The sequence below is a fragment of the Colletes latitarsis genome, chromosome 10 (genome assembly GCF_051014445.1).
Source record: "Colletes latitarsis isolate SP2378_abdomen chromosome 10, iyColLati1, whole genome shotgun sequence".
In the NCBI taxonomy this organism is placed as follows: domain Eukaryota; kingdom Metazoa; phylum Arthropoda; class Insecta; order Hymenoptera; family Colletidae; genus Colletes; species Colletes latitarsis.
The window spans coordinates 26,823,115-26,835,950 of record NC_135143.1 but is presented as its reverse complement, the minus strand read 5'-3'; the positions used below and the strand labels follow the sequence as shown (position 1 = coordinate 26,835,950).

General features: G+C 34.4%; 1 protein-coding gene across 11 annotated transcripts in view; it reads right to left on the bottom strand.

The window, feature by feature from the left end:
• The window catches only part of Liprin-gamma (liprin protein kazrin), a 181,871-nt gene that overhangs the window by 118,997 nt on the left and 50,038 nt on the right, over window positions 1–12,836 (bottom strand). Inside the window, exon 1 of one of the 11 annotated variants that reach the window (XM_076776289.1) lies at window positions 1,881–2,038. The exons of the other annotated variants lie outside the window; for them this stretch is intronic. The gene's annotated coding sequence lies outside the window, so the exon portion shown is untranslated. Of the gene's footprint in view, window positions 1–1,880; window positions 2,039–12,836 lie in introns of those variants that run through there. 11 annotated transcript variants of the gene reach the window in all.

Here is a 12,836-nt window from a genome sequence, read left to right as displayed (position 1 = left end):
TAATAAGTTTTAAGGAAGCCTCTATCATCAAATTGGTATTCTTGATTTTCATCTTATTTTGGCCTCTAGAATCCCTCATTAAAATTTTTTCCAAGGGTGGCCAAACACCCTGTATAATGGATAGTGAATACTGGTTCAATAAAGAAGCTTCAACATCGTTCTTAATCGAACGTAGAAAGAATTCTCACTCCCCCCTCCCCCAGTCATTTATCGCCATTCGTTCTTTGCATTGGCCATAATGTAAGAAAATTTTCTTCGGTGTGAATAAATGTTAATAAATCGCGCTCTGCCTCTACGCTCCCCATTCCGAGATTATTCCAGGAATATTTCGCACCGTGCTGAAGATTCTCATTCATGATATTACAACTTGAAACGGGTTTACGATACACGAGTACAAGAACGCCCACGTTTGCACTTCGAGCGCACGTACACGGGTTCCCCGATGAAATAAGGAAACGCAATAACGTAATTTATTTACGAAACAAATGTTGACGAAAGTCTCCAGGAGAAACTGGAACGTAATAAAATATGCAAAATATCACAAAAATTCTTTTCTCGAACAAATACGTACGTAATTTAAAACACTATTGAGGCTACTATTCTTCAGCTAAATTCTAATAACAATTTTTAAGCAACTAAATAATTAACGATTTGACTGTACGATGCATTATTAATTATCTTCGAGTAAAAATTTTACCCATCTTGGGTGTCTTTAATATGTTTTTTTTAATGCCAGGGCCGTAGTTAGGTTTAAGTTGTATTTCCATTCGTATAGTAGGCTGTTAATTGTTATTTCGTTGGTATTGTAATTAGATCTTTATAGACCACTTCCTCATGGGAAAATCATCTCTGAAGCACCCCTCGAAACGTGTTATTTTTACGCTTCGATTAAATTAAAGAACGATACATGTTATGATTAACCCTAATCCTATCGAGATTTGATTTTTAATTTTTGAGTAACTGTAGGGTTTGTAAGTAATACATGATGTATTATTTGTACCTAAATTTATAAAATGTTATCAAAATTCACCTCCCAATAGGATCAGGGTCCAAACAAAATAGAAATAGTATAACAGTGTTTTAAAACAGCTATCTGATTACGAATACCTATAATTTGGATCGTTTTTCAGTTTTCCAAAATCCTTAAACTTGAAGAAATCTCAATTTGTTTTACGTGTGAAACTTTTTTAATTTTAATGGCGAATTAAACATGATCTCTAATCATTCTTTAGAAACTAGTTGCCATTATTGAACAAAAATATGTACATATATAAGCACTCATTAAATTGTAATAAAATTTAAGAAATATAGTAGATCCCAAATACGTGTTAATTTTCCGTGACTTCTTGTTATTTATGCTTCAAAATATCCGTAAAATTCTTGTACTAATATAATAATTAAAAATGCCTAACAATTAAGGTATACGTAAATTGTAATTCAATATAAAATTAAAACAACGATTGTGCATAAAATAATTCCAGTACGATCTCCGCGTATGCAGTTAAATGATTCTGTTTTCGCTTTAAATAATTCAGATTTAAAAATAATTAAATGCGGTTTCTCGCAATCGGATGACTGTTTTAAAACGCGCAGCCGGGGCCGGGCAAAATTCTCATCCAGATAAAAATTTCAAACAACGAATGAAAAACAATCGTCCGTTGCTCGTTAAGCATGGCTAAAAGTTTCAATTATAGAATCGAATACATGACAGCGAACGGATAAAAAATTTAACTGTCCGATCGATCAACCGTCGCGAATGAGTGTCTGCACAGTTGGTTTTATTGCTTATCTATTATTCAAATAAAATTCTGCCCAACGCCCGCGCCGGATGATTCGACGTGTAATCTAGAACGCCAATTTCAACGGGGAGTTCGACAAACCGCGTAAAAAACCTTGCACAGCGAGCGATGTAACGCCGTTGGCTTCCAGCGAAGATCCGTTAGGAAGATTAATTGGAATCCTCTCTCTCTTCCTCCTTTTCTCTTTTAAAATACACTGCCTCGTAGCGAGTCACGAGACCTTTAAAACCACCAAACGATCACGAATCTTCGTAAATCCTTTTTTGTGTATCGCACAATACACACTAAAGAGCCAAAAAGAATGCTTTCGATGAATTTTCGGCTCGTCGTTGGTAAACACGATCTTTTTAAATGGTTACTTCCTTATTCTACAGCCTCAAATGTCCTTATTCTCGACACGATTTATATAAAGTCGCTTCAAATGGGAAAATTCTGGGTATTATCGTTTCTTTATACGACAGTAAGAGAAGATGCTCATTTTAGGCAAACAGTACATTTGTTTCGTAGTAAATAGTAGATCTCCATTTTTCTTTAAATTGAGAAACCGAATTTTGTCCACTGACACGTTTGTAATATGAGAAGATTTCAGACCATTTTATGGGCTACAAACTTGTACAATTGTTTCACGATAAATAGAAGCATCGAATTTTTACTATTCTGCAAAATATTTAAATCTCCGTTTGTTAAAATATATTGTGCTAATTTTATTGAGCGTTGTAAACAAGTAATATAAATTAGAAGCATCGTTGATTGGGTTTGTGTCGAAGTTGGGAGCATCGTACCCGAATAACTGATCACTGTCACGTAATTGGTGGAAGAAAATACGAATTTCTGTGGCGAACATCGAAAGCATTCCTTGTTGGTAGTCTCCAGACAAATGCAGGGAAGAAACTCGATACACTACCCGACGTTAAAGCGTTCGATGGACGCACGGATGAATGTCGAAAGAGCGAACATTCGCGAACGACGGATAAGAAGTGGAACACTCCGAGCACCGGTTCGCAGAGAACTGAGGACGGAAGAGGCTCGAACGACGCGGTCGACCTGTCGGGGCCCTGCACCGGGCCCTCAGTGGTGGGGATAGCCCCAACGTTTCAGCAGCCCTCGAGGTACGACTGGATCGTCGCAGGGCTGCCCGTTGGTTGCCTGCTGTCAGAGAACCTAAACGAGTGACTTCTGCCCGCAGAGTTATTATCACGTGCACGTTATTATCGTTATTACTTGCTTGGCGTTTTTACCGGTCCCGCGTCGTCGAGAAATCGAACAATAGGAACCGTTTTATACTTTACAGACTATTGTTAACGCACTGTCGACCGCTGACGTATCAATTCGTTCGTCATTATTGAATCGTCTCTGTCCAGAAACGAGAATTCGTGTTTGCGTTTCACGATAGATTTACGGAACTTGTCAATCTGATATGGACCGTTCATTTTGAAAGTGGTGCAAGTCCATTTACTTTTGTTTCGAGGAAATTGAGTGTTAGCAGATCTGACAATTAAAAAATATAGGTTAATTATGTGAAGTCTGGGAATGTTTGTACTAATTTATCAATATGTAATTTAATTATATAAATTTCTTTTAGGCGAATTTAACTAAGATAATGTACAATTTCCAGGCTGCAGATGGACTTGCACCACTTTCATAATTAGTCAATTGTAAATATCATTTAATTTCAATATTGAAATAACAAATATCACTTAAAATATATCTCATATTAATCCAATTTTGTTTATAAATAATAACAAGAAATAAAATAGGATTAGCATTTTTTATTTTGAACGTTAATTATATTTCTATATTGTTAAACTTAACACAAGATATTGGTATTATTAATTATTTATGCTCTTCATGTGGCAGTGTTTTGAAATATTCATGATGCACAGGAGGTATATAAGGTAATAGCTGCTGCATATCCTTATATTTTTCGTATGTAATAGGCTTGGTATCGTGATACAAAGACGCCAGGGCGATTTTTTCAAATTTTAGCGGTCTTCCCCGACATGTAGCTGATAAATTTAGAGTCTTAAATTCTGTGTCCTCCATTGATGTTTTATATGAAATAGTATACGGTGCAGTTTTGCAGAATCTCATCCAACATATTTGCAACCAATTTACTTTTCCTCCATTAGTGTTTCTTCTTATCTGTTTTTTAATTGCGTTATGTAGATTTTTTGTCGAAACGAAATTCTCTCGTTTCATTTCGTGTAAAATAAATTTATTATGTCGCCTACATTGGTTTATAACGTCATAATAATCCTGTGGTGTGTCCAGGAAATTCTTTTTTCGTAATGCCATTTCTATGATACCAAAATCTGCATCGTTTGGAAGATACGAATGTCCGGAGAGTAAAAATTTATAATCGATTACTTCAATGTTATTTTCCAAAGACTGAACAACCCTCAACCACATCAACGCCATTTGTAAATTTCAATTTTGCCCAGTACACGTGTCACTATATGCAATAACATAAGTATGGAAATTGGACTTACACCACTTTCATAATCAATGGTTACGTAATTTCTTTTACCGGCAAATTTTAAATTGAACAAAGCATTAGCATTTTTTAAGATATTAAATACTAACTAGTTATAAACAAAAAGTTTACACTAAATTAAGCATAAATCGCATCATATCTCATTTTTTTTAAAAAAAGGACTTACACCACTTTCAAAATAAACGGTCCATATATTTGTGGGGGTATTTTAATTTAGAGTTTTTTTTTAACGAAATTGTTTTTCAGGTTGTCACATAATTACTGTAATTCTTAGCCAAAGAGACGACGTTCAAGTAGAGTGCTGTCTTTATTTTTAAATTATTTGCACTTTGGAAAATAACAAAACTAATTTCTTGATTTTCAAATATTCCTACATATCAGTAATATTATCTAAATTTAGGGCAAGTTGTTTACCTTAAAATCTCCATTTTCCGTATTTAATGCCCTACTTTCATAATTTTGATTTCTGTTAATATTTAAATAGGTTCAGCGCAACGCGGAGGTTATTTCGAGTATATTGTCGTTTGGTAGACTCGATTCGCTTCATCCGGAGAAGAGAAATCACTGCAAAATTTCTATTCGTATACATTTTAAGCTACCAAGACATCGTGTAAAAGGGAAATTATTTGTACCTAACCGTTTTTTTTAAATAAGTCCTTACAAAAAGGCTCAATCTGACTGCCTGGTCCCTTTAACACGTTTACAAGACCAAAATGTTGATTTTAGGCAATTGTAAACTACGCAACTTAAAAGTTGTCGTAGTAGTTACTTTTGTAACCACATTAAAATTTATTTTCTTTAACATTTCAACTTGATAATTAATCGTTTTAGTACCATATATGGGTGACGTGGTAGTCGAAGTGTTAAATCCAACAATTTGAAATTCTTCAGTTTCGAACAGACGGGTAAATCGTTGCAGTAGGAATCTAATTGTCTCCGCGGTATTTCCAGGCTCTCTATTTTAACAAACAGATCGCGAATCACCGTCGACCCGGCCCCGATCTTCGTTCCAGCTAATTCCTAACGTCAATACAATATACGTTATCAGTGTCGTGAGATTCTTCTAATTCTCGATCCGCTCGAGACCCTCCTCGACCTCCTCGACCCCTCGCCGAACCTTTATCGCGAGTCGAAAGTGGCGAGGCGCGGTGCCAATCGACGGGTTGCTCCAGTCAATCCTCTCCCAATAAGCTCCTGAAATTCTGTACCCTCCCGAAAGGAAGCGAAATTCGAAGGCTGGAAGGGAAGAATCCAAGAAGAGGCGGCGGAAAAGGACGAGAAACGATCGGGAATGGAAGAAGAGCAGAGGAGTCTGGACTTGAATAATGCACGACGCCGTATATCATCGGTCGGACTGTTCGTGTCATTGGACTTTCGACAACTGGAGGAATCAGCTCTCGCGAATTCCTTATCCCTTTCCCCGTTGTCTGTCCAACGTCTGTTGGGGAAAAACGATGAAAGAAGGTCTTAATGAAATTTTTCACGAGACGCACCCACACGCTTCCGACGTCGGCCATTCGTGACCCAAATAGCGTGTCGAATCGTACGTCTCCACTAACGAATCGATGTTTAATCAACGGGGTATTCTGATCTAGAATCTATTCGGTCTTTTTAGGGATCTTTTTTAACGTAAATTGCTACCAAATAATATTCACGAGTTCGTAACTTGAAAAGAGTATTCTACTGTAGAACGCAATTTTGTGGCGGTTCTTTGGAATTTTTTGAGGAGAAAGGGTGAAACGTTTTTGTATTAAGTTTCAATTCGTATATTTAGATCTACGTTTGAGGAACACCTAAAATTTTTTTCTATAGAAAAATATTCAATATTTTAGAAATTGTGGTAAGTTTAGTCCTTCGAAATAAGTACCTCTATGGTTGCTACAATTCAAAGAAACTATTTTCTGTGGTAAAAAAAAAATAGTAAAGGGTCAGGGTTCGTTGTGTAAATAGTAGATTTAAATCACGACAGTGCAAACATTTTAATAATGATAACAATATACTATAACTATGGAATATATTCATAGATGTTGTATTATTATGTTGTATATTAATCCATTAAATTAAATATATTTTCGTACCTCGTTACATTTCCAAACTTCTAATGAAAAATGATTTAAAAATAAAAATATCATTACACGTGAGAATCGTCTTAGAATAATTGCGTGACAACCTGAAAGACAGAAAGTGCAATCTGAGGAGCACGCGTTTTAAAAGTAGACAAACTGAAACGAGCTTCTTTCCTGTGAAAATATGTTGTACCACTTCCGCTAATGTGACTGCGCAAAGATAATAGCGAGAAAGCTGTCCAAGTAGAACTTGGTGCTTTAATAGGTTAACGAGTTTCGAGTAAAAATAATATCTTGGCGTCGTTTCTGGGTACGTATCGGGTAAAATCGAGCTTCTTCCGTCTATAATATTCTCTGGACACGAGACAAGAGGCAATAAAGTTTATGCGGTGCATTTAGTAGGACAATAAATATCGATATAGGAGAGAAACACGACAGCGTACCGATGGCTTTGTGAATTTAAGTGCCACGATATTTATGCACCTACAAATTACACGGGAAATGTTCGAAACACCCTCTCCATATACACATGGTATACTAAAATTGATGATCCGTATTACGAATGCACACAACACTCATCAAAATAAGCAAATAATTTAAAACACGAATCTATAGAGGAACATCTTCCAAGGTACAAAGAAGAATTTGATTTTTTTAAAATTCTGATCTCGGTCGACAGGGAATATTTATGTTCGATGGGATAATAGTAGGCCTTTTTCTGAATAAAAATAACGTTTCTTTCGTTTTATACGAATCTCGAACTGAAAAGCATCGTCAGAAATGGGCAAATTCAAGCAACAAAGGAATCTGAATGAAATATTCCACAATTCTCGTTCTTACATCAACAATCAATTAAAACATAATGAAACTTATTAGTTTTTTAAAGGAAATTAATATATATATAATATGATCATGAAAATTAAAAAAAAAATGAATTTTATTTGATTTCGGTTGATTGTTGCGAATTCATTTTTAAGGATCGAGAATATAAAGGAAATAGATAATTAAAATTATCGTCAACGATCAGTTATCATTTAAATTGTAACTATTAGTATAAAGACAGTCTTGTGGGAATTTATTCAACGTTTCTAGAGAACATCACAGTTCCTTCCTTCTTTATGAGATACGTCCTTTCTGCGTGATAAATACGACAACTAATCCTCTTAAACTTTTCAGGTCTTATTTTAGATGCATAAATCGAGAGACAGTGTTTAATCTCACCGTAAATTCGAGAGGTACTATAACTTTCGAAGCGTACGACGCAAGTAAACTCATTATAATTCAACCGTTCTCCAACGTAAGAATCTTATCAATGCTGCAATTAATTTTATCTTCTGAAGCATTTTACTAACAATTTTTCGATTCTACATTATATAACAGCGATTCACTTTGGCCGTGCAAAATAAGAAACGCGTATATAGAAGAATAGACGCGTATACCGTCAATGCAAATTAATTTTAAGTTATTACTTTACCGTGCATTTTATAACGCTCGTATAAAATTGGAAAATAAACGCGTACGAAATGAAAGAACGATTCGTGGACAATATAATAACAAAAAGGTTGGAATGAAATTAATGAAAAAGTCCGAAAAGAAACGAATAAAATTCTATTATTAATTTGTACGACTGTTTTAAAACGAGAATAACATAAAAAAAACTTAATTGTTTCCTAATATTTTGATAAAATCTATTAGAATATTTCTTTTCTAATATAATTAATGAAGTTACTTTCATTTTGTAATTTACTCGTCGAAATAAAAATTACCAATTGATTTTCCAATTACAAAGCCACAATATTATAGATAATGTGTGTCCCTTGTTTTTTATCTTGTATTTGCACTGAGTGATTTCCTAGCTAATAAATTCGGTAGGTATCGTTCGCTTTTACGGACAGTTGCGATATTTGCTAAATCATTTTCGGTGTGCAGGTGTTCGTCGGCCGAAAAGAGGGTTCGGGGCAGTTTTTCACGAATCTTGAACGAGAGACTCACGTGGCCTATCGAGCTTATGGTGGCCCTGCAGGCAGCAGGTGGTAGCTGTGGATCCACCTGGACCTTTCGGATTTGAGGCGTTTCCGAGTTCATAAATAACAAATTTCCCCCCGCGGTTGTCTTCTGAAAAAATTCCTATTCTCGTTCGCGAGCCTTTGCAACGTATCGATATTACTCCATTTGCAATAACGAAATTTCTACAGCGAATCGAATCGGTGCTCCGATATTGTAAAATTTTGTATTTTAAAAAACTTTTACAATGTTTTTGTTTTGTTATTCCCGTCGTAACGATTAATCTATCAATACTATTCTGTATTAAAACGTTTATCGTATTACACTAAAAGTAAAGCTTTTGGAATTAATAAGTATTCCAATTTCAAGCCTCGCTTAAACTAACAAATAACAGTAATAAATACTCTGCGTACGTCGTAGATTAAGAAACTTTGAAACAATTTACATAAGATACGTCTAATTAGAAAAATCTACAAAGTTCGGGAATGGTTATTAACCTGATATGGAATTAAATAAATCTTGGAAAAGTTTCCCCTTTCTGGTTCCAAATTGAATGTCACGACGGCCTTCGTGTTCCCTTATTTAATCCTTTTCAGCAAGATTTAATAGAATAGGAATTAAGCGTATACTTTACTATTCAAGACTGTTTCTTCAATGTAGGTTATTCCCTTGACGGAATAACCGTCTTTTTTCTGGTAGAAAAAAATCCAGCTATAAACTCCTTTCATTCGTGCTGCATAATAATTTTTGCAGCCCAAAGTAATTACGGAAACGTCTTCCTTGGCAGGAAAAGGCTCGTCGTACTTAAACATTTGTTCCTGGACTGGAATTTAACTTGTTTGGACAGCTTAGAAACGTTACAAGCTTCATTAATGTAAAAATCTTTGAAATACAAAACGAGATTTACACTTTCGTGATTCACATTTTCAATGTTGGAACGAATGCTCCAGTTTTATAAATACACATTTCGTACGTGAATTAATATTTTCGCCAATCTTATACGATCTATTCAGTTTTTTAAACATTTTTAATATGTTATTAACTAGCTTTCAACGAAAATGCAAGATTCTAGTAAGCTTTCGGTGATGAATAGAATCGAAGATACATCGTTTCAAAGTTGGATTCAAAAAGTGTAAGAATTATGTAAAAATGCCTCGCCAAACTTTGCCCATACATTCGAGAAAATGCATACGACATACCTTAAACTACACTATATACCAAGAAAAATGAGGTCTCAGGGAGCTCTGTACGATCAATAATACCGAAGATACGAACTCTTGAAGTAGGCTAAACAATCATTATTCCCGTGACTCGACTTTCATTACATACATATTAGTATCCATAAAAATTCTTAAAACTATTTCCAAACTAAAATCGATAAAAATTTGTTACTTTTAAAATCCAAAGTCAACGATAAGATCCTAAATGCTCGATTAAATACCAGTATTTTATTTTCGTTAAATAAGTTCAAAACGATGAAATAAAAAAAATAAAAATTGAAAAAAGTCGTAACGAAGCAAAAGTATTGGAAAATGTTTTTAGCTTTACATTTGGACCGTTTATTTTGAAAGTGGTGCAAGTCCATTTACTTTTGTTTCGAGGAAATTGAATGTTAGCAGATCTGACAATTAAAAAATATAGGTTAATTATGTGAAGTCTGGGAATGTTTGTACTAATTTATCAATATGTAATTTAATTATATAAATTTCTTTTAGGCGAATTTAACTAAAATAATGTACAATTTCCAGGCTGCAAATGGACTTGCACCACTTTCATAATTAGTCAATTGTAAATATCATTTAATTTCAATTTTGAAATAACAAATATCACTTAAAATATATCTCATATTAATCCAATTTTGTTTATAAATAATAACAAGAAATAAAATAGGATTAGCATTTTTTATTTTGAACGTTAATTATATTTCTATATTGTTAAACTTAACACAAGATATTGGTATTATTAATTATTTATGCTCTTCATGTGGCAGTGTTTTGAAATATCCATGATGCACAGGAGGTATATAAGGTAATACCTTATATTTTTCGTATGTAATAGGCTTGGTATCGTGATACAAAGGCGCCAGGGCGATTTTTTCAAATTTTAGCGGTCTTCCCCGACATGTAGCTGATAAATTTAGAGTCTTAAATTCTGTGTCCTCCATTGATGTTTTATATGAAATAGTATACGGTGCAGTTTTGCAGAATCTCATCCAACATATTTGCAACCAATTTACTTTTCCTCCATTAGTGTTTCTTCTTATCTGTTTTTTAATTGCGTTTTGTAGATTTTTTGTCGAAACGAAATTCTCTCGTTTCATTTCGTGTAAAATAAATTTATTATGTCGCCTACATTGGTTTATAACGTCATAATAATCCTGTGGTGTGTCCAGGAAATTCTTTTTTCGTAATGCCATTTCTATGATACCAAAATCTGCATCGTTTGGAAGATACGAATGTCCGGAGAGTAAAAATTTATAATCGATTACTTCAATGTTATTTTCCAAAGACTGAACAACCCTCAACCACATCAACGCCATTTGTAAATTTCAATTTTGCCCAGTACACGTGTCACTATATGCAATAACATAAGTATGGAAATTGGACTTACACCACTTTCATAATCAATGGTTACGTAATTTCTTTTACCGGCAAATTTTAAATTGAACAAAGCATTAGCATTTTTTAAGATATTAAATACTAACTAGTTATAAACAAAAAGTTTACACTAAATTAAGCATAAATCGCATCATATCTCATTTTTTTTAAAAAAAGGACTTACACCACTTTCAAAATAAACGGTCCATTTGATATTCGTTCAAAATTACGTTTTCACGCATTTCGTTATAAAATAACGATCCCATTCGTCGCGTAGAGTGTAACCATCGTGCGTCGAACATTTTCTAAATAAAATGTCGCCTCGTCTCATTTGTGATTCACGACAGAATCGTATTTTCCGAGACGTCTCGCGCATATGAGACCGCCTTATCTCCGAAGGAGCCACCGCGTGGGTGGATCGCGAGTGCGTCAAACGTGTCAGGTCTTGTTAAACATCTCCGATGTATTCATAGGTGGCGAACTTCCCGGGATCCTGCCGTATTGCCGTGCAAATGTCTAAGCAGATGCGCACGAGACCATCGCTACGACACTCCGGGTCCCCGGTCGCCTCTGGTTTTTACCGTGAAACGACAGCTGTTCCTCGGGAGCCTTGGTAGTATTTGCTATGGAGACGAACGATAGGTTGTTTTCTGTGACCAACGCTTAACGAGCACATCTGGAGATCGCTGGGCTCCTTCCAGAGAGGAGCAGACCACGATAATCCCTTAAAATACGAGGGTGAATCGATAATTATCTTATTAATGGTTCAACGTTCAGCAGACTCTCGGTTATCCGGTACCACGAGTCAACATGACGGATAAAATTAATCAGAGAAAGACTGACCGACAATCAATGTTATTATAATGATCAATGTATGAATAACTTTTCTGATTAATAGAGCTTGAAAAGCTGAATGATACTAGTTTTGTTTTCACAAATTCATTGTTTAAAAATATATTAAAAACATTATATTGAATCTTACTATTAAAAAGTACATTGAAAAAAGAGATACTGCAAGAAACCCTTCGACCTAGATTCGAACCCACGACCCACAGGATTACAAGGTAAGTACCACATTAACTTTGTTACGTTCAATTTAGACATGTATGTAATCATATTTCATTTATTAAAAATTGGTAATAACTTTAACGTTAAATATCTTAAAGGAAGAAATGATAAGTCATCTGCAGCCAGAACCAGATCAAAAATTTATTAGATGCAAACAATTAATGAGAAAACTTATTCACACATTGATCGTTATTATACAGGGTGTTCGCCCACCCTTGGGAAAAATTTTAATGGGGGATTCTAGAGGGTAAAATAAGACGAAAATCAAGAATACTAATTTGTTGATGGAGGCTTCGTTAAACAGTTATTAACGTTTAAAGTTCCGACCGTAATGAATTTTTTTCTCGAAAATGCGCAAGATTTCGGGGGTAGGTCTATTCACCAAAAATGATTGTAATTGACCCCCGCAACTGAAAATAATTTTTTTAGAACGATTTGAAAAATTTCTTTTTGTCGAAAAATTTTTTTTTTTTTTTGAAATTTTTTATTATTTTTTTTCTGTCGATTTTTCTTAAAAATTACTTTTTCATTTTTAGTAATTTTGTTTGTCGCCCTACAGAAAAGTTGTCTAATACTTTTTTTTATAGGTACCCATGAGCTCTACTTCAGAAAAAAGTTTCATTGAAATATATTCACAATTGTAGGAGTTATGGCTTTTTGAAAATTGGACCATTTTTATGGGGATTTTCTCATTTTGCGAGGTCAAGGACCAACTTTTCGAATATTTTTGCGATTTGTACATATTCTCCGCCAAAATACGCGTAGTTTGCTTTTTTAAACATTAAAATTGTCCAATCCGTTCAGAAGT